Here is a 15,020-nt window from a genome sequence, read left to right on the forward strand (position 1 = left end):
ACCAGAGTATCCTCACCACCAGAGTATCCTCATCACCAGAGTATCCTCACCACCAGAGTATCCTCGCCACCAGAGTATCCTCATCACCAGAGTATCCTCACCACCAGAGTATCCTCATCACCAGAGTATCCTCAACACCAGAGTATCCTCGCCACCAGAGTATCCTTGCCACCAGAGTATCCTCACCACCAGAGTATCCTCTTCACCAGAGTATCCTCGCCACCAGAGTATCCTCTTCAGCAGAGTATCCTCTTCACCAGAGTATCCTCATCAACAGAGTATCTTCATCACCAGAGTATCCTCACCACCAGAGTATCCTCATCACCAGAGTATCGTCATCACCAGAGTAGCCTCATCAACAGAGTATCTTCATCACCAGAGTATCCTCATCAACAGAGTATCCTCTTCAGCAGAGTATCCTCTTCACCAGAGTATCCTCATCAACAGAGTATCTTCATCACCAGATTATCATCATCACCAGAGTATCCTCATCAACAGAGTATCTTCATCACCAGAGTATCCTCATCAACAGAGTATCTTCATCACCAGAGTATCGCCGTCACCAGAGTATCCTCATCAACAGAGTATCCTCTTCAGCAGAGTATCCTCTTCACCAGAGTATCCTCATCAACAGAGTATCTTCATCACCAGAGTATCCTCGTCACCAGAGTATCCTCACCACCAGAGTATCCTCTTCAGCAGAGTATCTTCATCACCAGAGTATCCTCGTCACCAGAGTATCCTCACCACCAGAGTATCCTCTTCAGCAGAGTATCCTCTTCACCAGAGTATCCTCATCAACAGAGTATCTTCATCACCAGAGTATCCTCATCAACAGAGTATCTTCAGCACCAGAGTATCCTCGTCACCAGAGTATCCTCATCACGAGAGTATCTTCATCACCAGAGTATCCTCGTCACCAGAGTATCCTCACCACCAGAGTATCCTCATCACCAGAGTATCCTCACCACCAGAGTATCCTCATCACCAGAGTATCCTCACCACCAGAGTATCCTCGCCACCAGAGTATCCTCATCACCAGAGTATCCTCACCACCAGAGTATCCTCATCACCAGAGTATCCTCAACACCAGAGTATCCTCGCCACCAGAGTATCCTTGCCACCAGAGTATCCTCACCACCAGAGTATCCTCTTCACCAGAGTATCCTCGCCACCAGAGTATCCTCTTCAGCAGAGTATCCTCTTCACCAGAGTATCCTCATCAACAGAGTATCTTCATCACCAGAGTATCCTCACCACCAGAGTATCCTCATCACCAGAGTATCGTCATCACCAGAGTAGCCTCATCAACAGAGTATCTTCATCACCAGAGTATCCTCATCAACAGAGTATCCTCTTCAGCAGAGTATCCTCTTCACCAGAGTATCCTCATCAACAGAGTATCTTCATCACCAGATTATCATCATCACCAGAGTATCCTCATCAACAGAGTATCTTCATCACCAGAGTATCCTCATCAACAGAGTATCTTCATCACCAGAGTATCGCCGTCACCAGAGTATCCTCACCACCAGAGTATCCTCTTCAGCAGAGTATCTTCATCACCAGAGTATCCTCGTCACCAGAGTATCCTCACCACCAGAGTATCCTCTTCAGCAGAGTATCCTCTTCAGCAGAGTATCCTCTTCACCAGAGTATCCTCATCAACAGAGTATCTTCATCACCAGAGTATCCTCATCAACAGAGTATCTTCAGCACCAGAGTATCCTCGTCACCAGAGTATCCTTACACCAGAGTATCCTCTTCAGCAGAGTATCCTCTTCACCAGAGTATCTTCATCACCAGAGTATCCTCATCACCAGAGTATCTTCATCAACAGAGTATCTTCATCACCAGAGTATCCTCACCACCAGAGTATCCTCATCACCAGAGTATCGTCATCACCAGAGTATCTTCATCAACAGAGTATCTTCATCACCAGAGTATCCTCATCAACAGAGTATCTTCATCACCAGAGTATCCTCATCAACAGAGTATCTTCATCACCAGAGTATCGTCGTCACCAGAGTATCCTCACCACCAGAGTATCCTCTTCAGCAGAGTATCTTCATCACCACAGTATCCTCGTCACCAGAGTATCCTCTTCACCAGAGTATCTTCATCACCAGAGTATCCTCATCAACAGAGTATCTTCAGCACCAGAGTATCCTCGTCACCAGAGTATCCTTACCACCAGAGTAAACTCATCACGAGAGTATCTTCATCACCAGAGTATCCTCGTCACCAGAGTATCCTCACCACCAGAGTATCCTCACCACCAGAGTATCCTCATCACCAGAGTATCTTTATCACCAGTGTATCCTCATCACCAGAGTATCCTCATCACCAGAGTATCCTCACCACCAGAGTATCCTCATCACCAGAGTATCTACATCACCAGAGTATCTTCATCACCAGAGTATCCTCACCACCAGAGTATCCTCATCACCAGAGTATCTACATCACCAGAGTGTCCTCATCAACAGAGTATCTTCATCACCAGAGTATCCTCATCAACAGAGTATCCTCATCAACAGAGTATCTTCATCACCAGAGTATCGTCGTCACCAGAGTATCCTCACCACCAGAGTATCCTCTTCAGCAGAGTATCTTCATCACCACAGTATCCTCGTCACCAGAGTATCCTCTTCACCAGAGTATCTTCATCACCAGAGTATCCTCATCAACAGAGTATCTTCAGCACCAGAGTATCCTCGTCACCAGAGTATCCTTACCACCAGAGTAAACTCATCACGAGAGTATCTTCATCACCAGAGTATCCTCGTCACCAGAGTATCCTCACCACCAGAGTATCCTCACCACCAGAGTATCCTCATCACCAGAGTATCTTTATCACCAGTGTATCCTCATCACCAGAGTATCTTCATCACCAGAGTATCCTCATCACCAGAGTATCTTCATCAACAGAGTATCTTCATCACCAGAGTATCCTCACCACCAGAGTATCCTCATCACCAGAGTATCGTCATCACCAGAGTATCTTCATCAACAGAGTATCTTCATCACCAGAGTATCCTCATCAACAGAGTATCTTCATCACCAGAGTATCCTCGTCACCAGAGTATCTTCATCACCAGAGTATCCTCATCACCAGAGTATCTTCATCAACAGAGTATCTTCATCACCAGAGTCTCCTCACCACCAGAGTATCCTCATCACCAGAGTATCATCATCACCAGAGTATCCTCATCAACAGAGTATCTTCATCACCAGAGTATCCTCATCAACAGAGTATCTTCATCACCAGAGTATCCTCATCAACAGAGTATCTTCATCACCAGAGTATCGTCGTCACCAGAGTATCCTCTTCAGCAGAGTATCTTCATCACCAGAGTATCCTCGTCACCAGAGTATCCTCACCACCAGAGTATCCTCTTCAGCAGAGTATCCTCTTCAGCAGAGTATCCTCTTCACCAGAGTATCTTCATCACCAGAGTATCCTCATGAACAGAGTATCTTCAGCACCAGAGTATCCTCGTCACCAGAGTATCCTTACCACCAGAGTATCCTCATCACGAGAGTATCTTCATCACCAGAGTATCCTCGTCACCAGAGTATCCTCACCACCAGAGTATCCTCATCACCAGAGTATCTTCATCACCAGAGTATCCTCATCAACAGAGTATCTTCATCAACAGAGTATCCTCATCACCAGATGATCCTCATCACCAGAGTATCCTCATCACCAGAGTATCTTCATCAACAGAGTATCCTCATCAACAGAGTATCCTCTTCACCAGAGTATCCCCATCACCAGAGTATCCTCACCACCAGAGTATCCTCTTCAGCAGAGTATCTTCATCACCAGAGTATCCTCGTCACCAGAGTATCCTCACCACCAGAGTATCCTCTTCAGCAGAGTATCCTCTTCACCAGAGTATCCTCATCAACAGAGTATCTTCATCACCAGAGTATCCTGATCAACAGAGTATCTTCAGCACCAGAGTATCCTCGTCACCAGAGTATCCTTACACCAGAGTATCCTCTTCAGCAGAGTATCCTCTTCACCAGAGTATCTTCATCACCAGAGTATCCTCATCACCAGATTATCATCATCACCAGAGTATCCTCATCAACAGAGTATCTTCATCACCAGAGTATCCTCATCACCAGAGTATCTTCATCAACAGAGTATCTTCATCACCAGAGTATCCTCACCACCAGAGTATCCTCATCACCAGAGTATCGTCATCACCAGAGTATCTTCATCAACAGAGTATCTTCATCACCAGAGTATCCTCATCAACAGAGTATCTTCATCACCAGAGTATCCTCATCAACAGAGTATCTTCATCACCAGAGTATCGTCGTCACCAGAGTATCCTCACCACCAGAGTATCCTCTTCAGCAGAGTATCTTCATCACCACAGTATCCTCGTCACCAGAGTATCCTCTTCACCAGAGTATCTTCATCACCAGAGTATCCTCATCAACAGAGTATCTTCAGCACCAGAGTATCCTCGTCACCAGAGTATCCTTACCACCAGAGTAAACTCATCACGAGAGTATCTTCATCACCAGAGTATCCTCGTCACCAGAGTATCCTCACCACCAGAGTATCCTCACCACCAGAGTATCCTCATCACCAGAGTATCTTTATCACCAGTGTATCCTCATCACCAGAGTATCCTCATCACCAGAGTATCTTCATCACCAGAGTATCTTCATCACCAGAGTATCCTCACCACCAGAGTATCCTCATCACCAGAGTATCTACATCACCAGAGTGTCCTCATCAACAGAGTATCTTCATCACCAGAGTATCCTCATCAACAGAGTATCTTCATCACCAGAGTATCCTCGTCACCAGAGTATCTTCATCACCAGAGTATCCTCATCACCAGAGTATCTTCATCAACAGAGTATCTTCATCACCAGAGTCTCCTCACCACCAGAGTATCCTCATCACCAGAGTATCGTCATCACCAGAGTATCCTCATCAACAGAGTATCTTCATCACCAGAGTATCCTCATCAACAGAGTATCTTCATCACCAGAGTATCCTCATCAACAGAGTATCTTCATCACCAGAGTATCGTCGTCACCAGAGTATCCTCTTCAGCAGAGTATCTTCATCACCAGAGTATCCTCGTCACCAGAGTATCCTCACCACCAGAGTATCCTCTTCAGCAGAGTATCCTCTTCAGCAGAGTATCCTCTTCACCAGAGTATCCTCACCACCAGAGTATCCTCATCACCAGAGTATCTACATCACCAGAGTATCTTCATCACCAGAGTATCCTCACCACCAGAGTATCCTCATCACCAGAGTATCTACATCACCAGAGTGTCCTCATCAACAGAGTATCTTCATCACCAGAGTATCCTCATCAACAGAGTATCCTCATCAACAGAGTATCTTCATCACCAGAGTATCGTCGTCACCAGAGTATCCTCACCACCAGAGTATCCTCTTCAGCAGAGTATCTTCATCACCACAGTATCCTCGTCACCAGAGTATCCTCTTCACCAGAGTATCTTCATCACCAGAGTATCCTCATCAACAGAGTATCTTCAGCACCAGAGTATCCTCGTCACCAGAGTATCCTTACCACCAGAGTAAACTCATCACGAGAGTATCTTCATCACCAGAGTATCCTCGTCACCAGAGTATCCTCACCACCAGAGTATCCTCACCACCAGAGTATCCTCATCACCAGAGTATCTTTATCACCAGTGTATCCTCATCACCAGAGTATCTTCATCACCAGAGTATCCTCATCACCAGAGTATCTTCATCAACAGAGTATCTTCATCACCAGAGTATCCTCACCACCAGAGTATCCTCATCACCAGAGTATCGTCATCACCAGAGTATCTTCATCAACAGAGTATCTTCATCACCAGAGTATCCTCATCAACAGAGTATCTTCATCACCAGAGTATCCTCGTCACCAGAGTATCTTCATCACCAGAGTATCCTCATCACCAGAGTATCTTCATCAACAGAGTATCTTCATCACCAGAGTCTCCTCACCACCAGAGTATCCTCATCACCAGAGTATCGTCATCACCAGAGTATCCTCATCAACAGAGTATCTTCATCACCAGAGTATCCTCATCAACAGAGTATCTTCATCACCAGAGTATCCTCATCAACAGAGTATCTTCATCACCAGAGTATCGTCGTCACCAGAGTATCCTCTTCAGCAGAGTATCTTCATCACCAGAGTATCCTCGTCACCAGAGTATCCTCACCACCAGAGTATCCTCTTCAGCAGAGTATCCTCTTCAGCAGAGTATCCTCTTCACCAGAGTATCTTCATCACCAGAGTATCCTCATGAACAGAGTATCTTCAGCACCAGAGTATCCTCGTCACCAGAGTATCCTTACCACCAGAGTATCCTCATCACGAGAGTATCTTCATCACCAGAGTATCCTCGTCACCAGAGTATCCTCACCACCAGAGTATCCTCATCACCAGAGTATCTTCATCACCAGAGTATCCTCATCAACAGAGTATCTTCATCAACAGAGTATCCTCATCACCAGATGATCCTCATCACCAGAGTATCCTCATCACCAGAGTATCTTCATCAACAGAGTATCCTCATCAACAGAGTATCCTCTTAACCAGAGTATCCCCATCACCAGAGTATCCTCACCACCAGAGTATCCTCTTCAGCAGAGTATCTTCATCACCAGAGTATCCTCGTCACCAGAGTATCCTCACCACCAGAGTATCCTCTTCAGCAGAGTATCCTCTTCACCAGAGTATCCTCATCAACAGAGTATCTTCATCACCAGAGTATCCTGATCAACAGAGTATCTTCAGCACCAGAGTATCCTCGTCACCAGAGTATCCTTACACCAGAGTATCCTCTTCAGCAGAGTATCCTCTTCACCAGAGTATCTTCATCACCAGAGTATCCTCATCACCAGATTATCATCATCACCAGAGTATCCTCATCAACAGAGTATCTTCATCACCAGAGTATCCTCATCACCAGAGTATCTTCATCAACAGAGTATCTTCATCACCAGAGTATCCTCACCACCAGAGTATCCTCATCACCAGAGTATCGTCATCACCAGAGTATCTTCATCAACAGAGTATCTTCATCACCAGAGTATCCTCATCAACAGAGTATCTTCATCACCAGAGTATCCTCATCAACAGAGTATCTTCATCACCAGAGTATCGTCGTCACCAGAGTATCCTCACCACCAGAGTATCCTCTTCAGCAGAGTATCTTCATCACCACAGTATCCTCGTCACCAGAGTATCCTCTTCACCAGAGTATCTTCATCACCAGAGTATCCTCATCAACAGAGTATCTTCAGCACCAGAGTATCCTCGTCACCAGAGTATCCTTACCACCAGAGTAAACTCATCACGAGAGTATCTTCATCACCAGAGTATCCTCGTCACCAGAGTATCCTCACCACCAGAGTATCCTCACCACCAGAGTATCCTCATCACCAGAGTATCTTTATCACCAGTGTATCCTCATCACCAGAGTATCCTCATCACCAGAGTATCTTCATCACCAGAGTATCTTCATCACCAGAGTATCCTCACCACCAGAGTATCCTCATCACCAGAGTATCTACATCACCAGAGTGTCCTCATCAACAGAGTATCTTCATCACCAGAGTATCCTCATCAACAGAGTATCTTCATCACCAGAGTATCCTCGTCACCAGAGTATCTTCATCACCAGAGTATCCTCATCACCAGAGTATCTTCATCAACAGAGTATCTTCATCACCAGAGTCTCCTCACCACCAGAGTATCCTCATCACCAGAGTATCGTCATCACCAGAGTATCCTCATCAACAGAGTATCTTCATCACCAGAGTATCCTCATCAACAGAGTATCTTCATCACCAGAGTATCCTCATCAACAGAGTATCTTCATCACCAGAGTATCGTCGTCACCAGAGTATCCTCTTCAGCAGAGTATCTTCATCACCAGAGTATCCTCGTCACCAGAGTATCCTCACCACCAGAGTATCCTCTTCAGCAGAGTATCCTCTTCAGCAGAGTATCCTCTTCACCAGAGTATCTTCATCACCAGAGTATCCTCATGAACAGAGTATCTTCAGCACCAGAGTATCCTCGTCACCAGAGTATCCTTACCACCAGAGTATCCTCATCACGAGAGTATCTTCATCACCAGAGTATCCTCGTCACCAGAGTATCCTCACCACCAGAGTATCCTCATCACCAGAGTATCTTCATCACCAGAGTATCCTCATCAACAGAGTATCTTCATCAACAGAGTATCCTCATCACCAGATGATCCTCATCACCAGAGTATCCTCATCACCAGAGTATCTTCATCAACAGAGTATCCTCATCAACAGAGTATCCTCTTCACCAGAGTATCCCCATCACCAGAGTATCCTCTTCACCAGAGTATCTTCATCAGCAGATTATCCTCATCACCAGATTATCATCATCACCAGAGTATCCTCATCAACAGAGTATCTTCATCACCAGAGTATCCTCATCAACAGAGTATCTTCATCACCAGAGTATCCTCATCAAGAGAGTATCTTCATCACCAGAGTATCCTCGTCACCAGAGTATCCTCACCACCAGAGTATCCTCTTCAGGAGAGTATCTTCATCACCAGAGTATCCTCGTCACCAGAGTATCCTCACCACCATAGTATCCTCTTCAGCAGAGTATCCTCTTCACCAGAGTATCCTCATCAACAGAGTATCTTCATCACCAGAGTATCCTCATCAACAGAGTATCTTCAGCACCAGAGTATCCTCGTCACCAGAGTATCCTCATCACGAGAGTATCTTCATCACCAGAGTATCCTCGTCACCAGAGTATCCTCACCACCAGAGTATCCTCATCACCAGAGTATCCTCACCACCAGAGTATCCTCATCACCAGAGTATCCTCACCACCAGAGTATCCTCGCCACCAGAGTATCCTCATCACCAGAGTATCCTCACCACCAGAGTATCCTCTTCACCAGAGTATCCTCGCCACCAGAGTATCCTCTTCAGCAGAGTATCCTCTTCACCAGAGTATCCTCATCAACAGAGTATCTTCATCACCAGAGTATCCTCACCACCAGAGTATCCTCATCACCAGAGTATCGTCATCACCAGAGTATCCTCATCAACAGAATATCTTCATCACCAGAGTATCCTCATCAACAGAGTATCTTCATCACCAGAGTATCCTCTTCACCAGAGTATCTTCATCACCAGATTATCCTCATCACCAGATTATCATCATCACCAGAGTATCCTCATCAACAGAGTATCTTCATCACCAGAGTATCCTCATCAACAGAGTATCTTCATCACCAGAGTATCGCCGTCACCAGAGTATCCTCACCACCAGAGTATCCTCTTCAGCAGAGTATCCTCGTCACCAGAGTATCCTCACCACCAGAGTATCCTCTTCAGCAGAGTATCCTCTTCAGCAGAGTATCCTCTTCACCAGAGTATCCTCATCAACAGAGTATCTTCATCACCAGAGTATCCTCATCAACAGAGTATCTTCAGCACCAGAGTATCCTCGTCACCAGAGTATCCTTACACCAGAGTATCCTCTTCAGCAGAGTATCCTCTTCACCAGAGTATCTTCATCACCAGAGTATCCTCATCACCAGAGTATCTTCATCAACAGAGTATCTTCATCACCAGAGTATCCTCAACACCAGAGTATCCTCGCCACCAGAGTATCCTCGCCACCAGAGTATCCTCACCACCAGAGTATCCTCTTCACCAGAGTATCCTCGCCACCAGAGTATCCTCTTCAGCAGAGTATCCTCTTCACCAGAGTATCCTCATCAACAGAGTATCTTCATCACCAGAGTATCCTCACCACCAGAGTATCCTCATCACCAGAGTATCGTCATCACCAGAGTATCCTCATCAACAGAGTATCTTCATCACCAGAGTATCCTCATCAACAGAGTATCTTCATCACCAGAGTATCCTCTTCACCAGATTATCTTCATCACCAGATTATCCTCATCACCAGATTATCATCATCACCAGAGTATCCTCATCAACAGAGTATCTTCATCACCAGAGTATCCTCATCAACAGAGTATCTTCATCACCAGAGTATCGCCGTCACCAGAGTATCCTCACCACCAGAGTATCCTCTTCAGCAGAGTATCATCATCACCAGAGTATCCTCGTCACCAGAGTATCCTCACCACCAGAGTATCTTCATCACCAGAGTATCCTCGTCACCAGAGTATCCTCACCACCAGAGTATCCTCTTCAGCAGAGTATCCTCTTCAGCAGAGTATCCTCTTCACCAGAGTATCCTCATCAACAGAGTATCTTCATCACCAGAGTATCCTCATCAACAGAGTATCTTCAGCACCAGAGTATCCTCGTCACCAGAGTATCCTTACACCAGAGTATCCTCTTCAGCAGGGTATCCTCTTCACCAGAGTATCTTCATCACCAGAGTATCCTCATCACCAGAGTATCTTCATCAACAGAGTATCTTCATCACCAGAGTATCCTCACCACCAGAGTATCTTCATCACCAGAGTATCCTCTTCACCAGAGTATCTTCATCACCAGATTATCCTCATCACCAGATTATCATCATCACCAGAGTATCCTCATCAACAGAGTATCTTCATCACCAGAGTATCCTCATCAACAGAGTATCTTCATCACCAGAGTATCGCCGTCACCAGAGTATCCTCACCACCAGAGTATCCTCTTCAGCAGAGTATCTTCATCACCAGAGTATCCTCGTCACCAGAGTATCCTCACCACCAGAGTATCCTCTTCAGCAGAGTATCCTCTTCAGCAGAGTATCCTCTTCACCAGAGTATCCTCATCAACAGAGTATCTTCATCACCAGAGTATCCTCATCAACAGAGTATCTTCAGCACCAGAGTATCCTCGTCACCAGAGTATCCTTACACCAGAGTATCCTCTTCAGCAGAGTATCCTCTTCACCAGAGTATCTTCATCACCAGAGTATCCTCATCACCAGAGTATCTTCATCAACAGAGTATCTTCATCACCAGAGTATCCTCACCACCAGAGTATCCTCATCACCAGAGTATCGTCATCACCAGAGTATCTTCATCAACAGAGTATCTTCATCACCAGAGTATCCTCATCAACAGAGTATCTTCATCACCAGAGTATCCTCATCAACAGAGTATCTTCATCACCAGAGTATCGTCGTCACCAGAGTATCCTCACCACCAGAGTATCCTCTTCAGCAGAGTATCTTCATCACCACAGTATCCTCGTCACCAGAGTATCCTCACCACCAGAGTATCCTCTTCAGCAGAGTATCCTCTTCAGCAGAGTATCCTCTTCACCAGAGTATCTTCATCACCAGAGTATCCTCATCAACAGAGTATCTTCAGCACCAGAGTATCCTCGTCACCAGAGTATCCTTACCACCACAGTAAACTCATCACGAGAGTATCTTCATCACCAGAGTATCCTCGTCACCAGAGTATCCTCACCACCAGAGTATCCTCATCACCAGAGTATCTTTATCACCAGTGTATCCTCATCACCAGAGTATCCTCATCACCAGAGTATCTTCATCACCAGAGTATCTTCATCACCAGAGTATCCTCACCACCAGAGTATCCTCATCACCAGAGTATCTACATCACCAGAGTGTCCTCATCAACAGAGTATCTTCATCACCAGAGTATCCTCATCAACAGAGTATCTTCATCACCAGAGTATCCTCGTCACCAGAGTATCTTCATCACCAGAGTATCCTCATCACCAGAGTATCTTCATCAACAGAGTATCTTCATCACCAGAGTATCCTCACCACCAGAGTATCCTCATCACCAGAGTATCGTCATCACCAGAGTATCCTCATCAACAGAGTATCTTCATCACCAGAGTATCCTCATCAACAGAGTATCTTCATCACCAGAGTATCCTCATCAACAGAGTATCTTCATCACCAGAGTATCGTCGTCACCAGAGTATCCTCACCACCAGAGTATCCTCTTCAGCAGAGTATCTTCATCACCAGAGTATCCTCGTCACCAGAGTATCCTCACCACCAGAGTATCCTCTTCAGCAGAGTATCCTCTTCAGCAGAGTATCCTCTTCACCAGAGTATCTTCATCACCAGAGTATCCTCATGAACAGAGTATCTTCAGCACCAGAGTATCCTCGTCACCAGAGTATCCTTACCACCAGAGTATCCTCATCACGAGAGTATCTTCATCACCAGAGTATCCTCGTCACCAGAGTATCCTCACCACCAGAGTATCCTCATCACCAGAGTATCTTCATTACCAGAGTATCCTCATCAACAGAGTATCTTCATCAACAGAGTATCCTCATCACCAGATGATCCTCACCACCAGAGTATCCTCATCAACAGAGTATCCTCACCACCAGAGTATCCTCGCCACCAGAGTATCCTCATCACCAGAGTATCCTCACCACCAGAGTATCCTCATCACCAGAGTATCCTCAACACCAGAGTATCCTCACCACCAGAGTATCCTCGCCACCAGAGTATCCTCACCACCAGAGTATCCTCTTCACCAGAGTATCCTCGCCACCAGAGTATCCTCTTCAGCAGAGTATCCTCTTCACCAGAGTATCCTCATCAACAGAGTATCTTCATCACCAGAGTATCCTCACCACCAGAGTATCCTCATCACCAGAGTATCCTCACCACCAGAGTATCCTCTTCAGCAGAGTATCTTCATCACCAGAGTATCCTCGTCACCAGAGTATCCTCACCACCAGAGTATCCTCTTCAGCAGAGTATCCTCTTCAGCAGAGTATCCTCTTCACCAGAGTATCCTCATCAACAGAGTATCTTCATCACCAGAGTATCCTCATCAACAGAGTATCTTCAGCACCAGAGTATCCTCGTCACCAGAGTATCCTTACAACAGAGTATCCTCTTCAGCAGAGTATCCTCTTCACCAGAGTATCTTCATCACCAGAGTATCCTCATCACCAGAGTATCTTCATCAACAGAGTATCTTCATCACCAGAGTATCCTCACCACCAGAGTATCCTCATCACCAGAGTATCGTCATCACCAGAGTATCTTCATCAACAGAGTATCTTCATCACCAGAGTATCCTCATCAACAGAGTATCTTCATCACCAGAGTATCCTCATCAACAGAGTATCTTCATCACCAGAGTATCGTCGTCACCAGAGTATCCTCACCACCAGAGTATCCTCTTCAGCAGAGTATCTTCATCACCACAGTATCCTCGTCACCAGAGTATCCTCACCACCAGAGTATCCTCTTCAGCAGAGTATCCTCTTCAGCAGAGTATCCTCTTCACCAGAGTATCTTCATCACCAGAGTATCCTCATCAACAGAGTATCTTCAGCACCAGAGTATCCTCGTCACCAGAGTATCCTTACCACCAGAGTAAACTCATCACGAGAGTATCTTCATCACCAGAGTATCCTCGTCACCAGAGTATCCTCACCACCAGAGTATCCTCATCACCAGAGTATCTTTATCACCAGTGTATCCTCATCACCAGAGTATCCTCATCACCAGAGTATCTTCATCACCAGAGTATCTTCATCACCAGAGTATCTTCATCACCAGAGTATCCTCATCAACAGAGTATCTTCATCACCAGAGTATCCTCGTCACCAGAGTATCTTCATCACCAGAGTATCCTCATCAACAGAGTATCTTCATCACCAGAGTATCCTCGTCACCAGAGTATCTTCATCACCAGAGTATCCTCATCACCAGAGTATCTTCATCAACAGATTATCTTCATCACCAGAGTATCCTCACCACCAGAGTATCCTCATCACCAGAGTATCGTCATCACCAGAGTATCGTCATCAACAGAGTATCTTCATCACCAGAGTATCCTCATCAACAGAGTATCTTCATCACCAGAGTATCCTCATCAACAGAGTATCTTCATCACCAGAGTATCGTCGTCACCAGAGTATCCTCACCACCAGAGTATCCTCTTCAGCAGAGTATCTTCATCACCAGAGTATCCTCGTCACCAGAGTATCCTCACCACCAGAGTATCCTCTTCAGCAGAGTATCCTCTTCACCAGAGTATCTTCATCACCAGAGTATCCTCATGAACAGAGTATCTTCAGCACCAGAGTATCCTCGTCACCAGAGTATCCTTACCACCAGAGTATCCTCATCACGAGAGTATCTTCATCACCAGAGTATCCTCGTCACCAGAGTATCCTCACCACCAGAGTATCCTCATCACCAGAGTATCTTCATCACCAGAGTATCCTCATCAACAGAGTATCTTCATCAACAGAGTATCCTCATCACCAGATGATCCTCACCACCAGAGTATCCTCATCAACAGAGTATCCTCACCACCAGAGTATCCTCGCCACCAGAGTATCCTCATCACCAGAGTATCCTCACCACCAGAGTATCTTTATCACCAGTGTATCCTCATCACCAGAGTATCCTCATGAACAGAGTATCTTCAGCACCAGAGTATCCTCGTCACCAGAGTATCCTTACCACCAGAGTATCCTCATCACGAGAGTATCTTCATCACCAGAGTATCCTCGTCACCAGAGTATCCTCACCACCAGAGTATCCTCATCACCAGAGTATCTTCATCACCAGAGTATCCTCATCAACAGAGTATCTTCATCAACAGAGTATCCTCATCACCAGATGATCCTCACCACCAGAGTATCCTCATCAACAGAGTATCCTCACCACCAGAGTATCCTCGCCACCAGAGTATCCTCTTCAGCAGAGTATCCTCTTCACCAGAGTATCCTCATCAACAGAGTATCTTCATCACCAGAGTATCCTCATCAACAGAGTATCTTCAGCACCAGAGTATCCTCGTCACCAGAGTATCCTTACACCAGAGTATCCTCTTCAGCAGAGTATCCTCTTCACCAGAGTATCTTCATCACCAGAGTATCCTCATCACCAGAGTATCTTCATCAACAGAGTATCTTCATCACCAGAGTATCCTCACCACCAGAGTATCCTCATCACCAGAGTATCGTCATCACCAGAGTATCTTCATCAACAGAGTATCTTCATCACCAGAGTATCCTCATC

This window comes from Melanostigma gelatinosum, assembly GCF_949748355.1.
Source record: "Melanostigma gelatinosum genome assembly, chromosome: 17".
Lineage (NCBI taxonomy): Eukaryota > Metazoa > Chordata > Actinopteri > Perciformes > Zoarcidae > Melanostigma > Melanostigma gelatinosum.